Consider the following 5,002-nt stretch of genomic DNA (forward strand, 5'->3'; position numbering starts at 1 on the left):
ACTTCTAACATTTTGATATAACTCCTGCTTTGTTCTACATGATATCCTTATCCATTAGTCAGCCACCTGGGCTGTCTTTTACCCCATTCAGAATGTTCTAATTTAAAGTAACTCTCAAACAGCATGAGAAATGTGTTAAGAAAGCATGATATTTGTCATCTATGTTATTTGCACTATAAATATCCTGCCACTCTTGTTCCTTGACAAGGTTTAAGAAACTCTTTATTGCTGTTGGATTAACTTTCCTACATAGTTTGTAATTACATGTGACATTTGTTTGAGTACAAAGTCCTTTTAGTGTTAAAATTTGTGCATCATGGTCTGAAAGGCCATTCACTCTTTTACTATCAGAATGCCCATCTAGTATTGAAGAATGAATAAAAATATTGTCTTTGGCTGTGCAACTGTTCTCTTGGACTCTAGTTGGAAAAAACACAATCTGCATCAGATCTACCAACATCCTTTTAATGCACCATCATATAAAAATTTATATTGAAGTCACCACCCATAATTAATTTCTGGTACGTCCTATAAAGTGAATCAAGAACCCTCTCTAGCTTGAGCAGAAATGCTTTGAAGTCAGAGTTACGGGACCTATAAACAACAACAAATAGAAGTTTAATTTCACTAAATTCAACTGCTCCTCCACAACATGCAAATGTGCCGTGATACATCTATGGACTCAAATGGGATACAGATCTTTACGTACATGGCCACTCCCCCACCCTGCAAGGAACAAAATGTGCCAGCCTTTGCATATGGGACCTCTTGTCATTCTAAGGATTTCAAATCCCTGTGGATATTTATGAGGATACCTGAGTAATCATCGAAGTAAAGGACTTTGTCCTCTTAAAGATTTATGGAACTATTATTCTTGGTGGAATTAGTGTGCATAATTTTAGGAACACAGTGTCAACTGTTATTTTTATGTATTGTTGTCTGTAGTAGATAAATATTATTGTGTGATTTATGTAGAAAGTATGATTCCCATCTGTCAGTCTTAACATCACCATTTCCTACTTCTATGTCTTCATAATTTATTTATTTATTTATGTCCTGAATCTTTGAGGTACGTATACCATACCTTAGATGTTGGACAAAATGATATTACATTAATATACTGCTACACTGATTGTATACATTACATTTATAAATGGTTACATTGTGATATTGCTATATTGTTACATTACATTTATATATTGTTATAACGGAAATTAACTTATTTTTCAAGATACTGTGTTACTGAGTAAAAACAGTTTTCCAAGAGATATGAAGTTACAGATTTTTTAAAGCTATGGATTTTGTTCATGGCCTTTAAGTTGCTTGTCAGCTTATTAAACAAGTGTGGGAACCTAAGTGATATACAGCTTTCTTGCACAATATGGTATAACAATGATGTCTGTGTATGTCACTAATTGCCATTGTATGGTGTTCATGTACAGATTTATTTTGAATTAATACTTTTCCATTTTTAGCATGGTTTTTTTAGGTACGTGACAGCTTCTAGTATATAGATACATGGTAGGGGTAGAATCCCCAGTTCTTTAAAGAATGGTTTGGATGATTTTCGGCTGTTAGCATTTTTCATTATCCTCACAATCTTTTTTTTGTTTCCGGAATGTTGTTACGCTATCAGGAGAATTTCCCCAGAATATGATGCCATATCTCAATAGGAAGTGTATGCAAGTGTAATACACTGCTCTAACTATTTCAGGACTTGCGTTGTTCCAGATAATCCTAAACACGTAAGTCATTTTCGATAGTTTGGAATTTGATGTGGGAATTCCATTCAAGATTGTCTTGTAAGTAGATGCCAAGAAATTTTGTTTCAGTGACGCTGTTAATTCTTTGGTTTTCCATAGAAATGTTTGGTTTTAATGGGTTTTTATTTTGTTGTGTATGGAAGTGTAAGACGACTGTTTTTTTGAGGGTTTATCAGTAATTTATTCATCATAAACCACACAGTGACAGTTTCATTTGTGACTTTAGAATTTAAAGTAAGAGCCATTTAGTTTTCACCTTCAATTAATATGCTTGTGTCATCTGCAAATAGCACTGGTTTGGAGTGTTGAACGTGTAGGGGGAAGTCGTTTATGAAAATTAAGAAGAGAAAGGGACCTAAAATTGAGCCCTGTGGTACACTGTGGGATAATGTGGAAGGTTTTGATTGATAAGCTTGGAGTTCGTTTTCCCCCACGTGTTTTACCTTTGTTATCTGAGAGCGATTTTCTAGGTAGGATTTCAGCCACAGGTTTGGCAGGCTTGTCGCACCATACCACTCTAACTTTCTTAGAAGAAATTCATGGTCTATTAAATCATATGCTTTTTTTAAATCCGGGAAAGTCCCCAAAACATTTTTGTGACTATCCACTGAATTTAAAATACGATTTATGAGGCTAAAAGTGGATGTTTCAGTATTGCACTGAGGCCTGAAGCCATGCTGATATCCTGAGATAATATTTTTTTGTTAAAGAAATCAGTTAATTGTGGTGGAACTAGTTTTCCAATGATTTTTGAAAAACCTGAAAGGAGTGACACAGGCCTATAGTTGACCATCTGCTTCCAATTGTCCTTTTCGTAAAGGGGTACAACTTTTGCAGTTTTTAAATGTTGCGGGAAAATACCACTTGATAGTGAAGAACTGCATATATCTAGCAGTGGTGCGAGTATCAGTTCAGCTGATACTTTTATAATATAGTCTGGCACATTGTCAACTCAGGATGTTTAGTCTGCAATTCACAGAGGGTTCATCAAACCACTTTCAAGCTATTTCTCTACTGTTCCACTCTCGAAGAACACACACGTAACATGAACACTTTCAGTATAAGCTCTGATTTCTCTAATTGTATTTTGATGATCGTTTCTCCCTATGTAGACGGGCAGCAACAAAATATTTTCACACTGAGGATAAGGTTAATGATTGAAATTTCATGAAAAGATCATGCCTCAATTGAAAAGGCCTTTGTTTTAACGACTGTCACTCTAATTCACATATAATCTCCCATGGCACTCTCTCCTCTATTTTGTGATCATACAAAATGTACTGCCCTTCTTTGAACTTTTTCCATGACCTCTGTCAGATCAATATGATGCATATCCCACACCACACACCAGTACTTTCTAAATGTTCTGCCAATAAATCAAAGACTTTGGGCTGTGCAGGATAGTCATGCGGTCTGCAGCACCTTGCCACATTTCGCATCGCTACCCCCATCGGAGTTTCGAGTCCTCCCTCAGGCATGGGTGTATGTTGTCCTTAGTGTAAGTTAGTTTAATTTAGATTAAGTAGGTCTAGGGACCAATGACCTTAGCAGTTTAGTCCCATAAGCACTTACCACATATCGAATGGGACAAAAAAAGTCTTTGGTTTGCATTATTCATGTGATCAGTACAATTTAAGCTATTGGTAATAGTAATCCCTAAGCATTTAGTTGAATTGACAGTCTTTAGATTTGTGTGATTTATCATGTAACCACAGTTTAGCAGATTCCTTATGGTACTCATGTGGGTGATTTCACATTTTGCTCTGTTTAGAGTCAAATATCTCTTTTAGCACCATACAGATATCTTGTCTAAATATTTTTACAATAAGTTTTGATCATCTGATGACTACAGGGTATTAAATGACAACATTATCTGCAAACGATGTAAGAGGTGTTTTCAGATCATGTCCTAAATCTTTTATGTAGATCAGAAACACCAGAGGGCATATAACATTTCCTCACGGAACGACAGACATTACTTCTAGTTTACTTGATGTCTTTCCATCAATTACCATGAACTTGACCATTCTGACAGGAAACCATGAATCCAGTTACATAACTGGTATGATATTTGATAGGCACAAAATTTGATTACAAGTTGTCTATGAAAAATGGTGTCAAAAGCCTTCTGAAAATCTAAAAATATAAAGCAGATTAATGAATGCAACAAGCGACTCTAATGTGGAGTACATTTGAATGATGATAGTTATTGGTTTAGTAGGTAGTGTAGCTTGTGTGTAAACCTGCACCAAGCTTGGTACAGGTGGGATTTGTCATAGAGGTTGGTGTGATGTGGTTCGCAGTCTTACATTTGATCTTACTTCACAGCCATATACTGAGTTTCTGAATATTGGTCTTAGTGTTTTGCTTAATACATTTTCCACTGACTAAGATTGAGCTACTTGCTACACACATCAGCTCGTTGAACAGAATTCCTAAGGATGCAGGTTGGTACTGTTCAATTATTTTTTATGGAACTGTTATGAGAGAGGTTTATCTAAATATGTGGAGCAACAAACAAAGAGAAAATGTTGCTGATTTTTCAGTGCTAAAATGAGCATGCGAGTACAGTTTATGAAGAAGGGTATACAGTAATTGTGCGTGAACTGATTGAAATGACAGTTGACAGATCATAAACGCAGCTTGACAATTGTCCCACAAAGACTATATTGTTGCCACTGAAGCAAAGCAAGTGTGTATAGGAACCCTTTTTTCTCTAAAGAATTTAAGAATTTACTTCAACTTCTGTGGTGAAGGAATTTCGGAAGGTTGTGTTTAGTAACTGTGCTTTGGCAGCACTGTCATCTGTAATTGCATAGAGGAGGCATTAATTTTGTGTTTCTGGTAGCATACTTCACGTACCACCAGAATGTCTTTGGATTGTCTGCCAGTTTTCAAGAAAAACTTTCGCTGTGGACATTCTTTTACTGTGCTATAAGGGCATTAATCAGTTGGCCAGTGAAACTCAAGTTTCAAGTGATGGTGTAATGACAACCTAAGGAAAATTTACTGTTACATAATAGTCGATTATGTAATTACAGCTCTCCCAAATTCAATCTCATACAGTGCATGGAAAAAACGAACTCTTTGTATCTTTCCGTGTGAGCTCTGATTTCCCTTAATTTATTACGATGATCATTTCTCCCTATGTAGCTTGGCGTCAAAAAAATATTTTTGCTTTTGGTGGACAAAATTGGTGACTGAAATTTTGTGAGAAGATTCTGCCGTAGTAAAAAATG

The sequence above is a fragment of the Schistocerca gregaria genome, chromosome X, assembly GCF_023897955.1.
Source record: "Schistocerca gregaria isolate iqSchGreg1 chromosome X, iqSchGreg1.2, whole genome shotgun sequence".
NCBI lineage: Eukaryota > Metazoa > Arthropoda > Insecta > Orthoptera > Acrididae > Schistocerca > Schistocerca gregaria.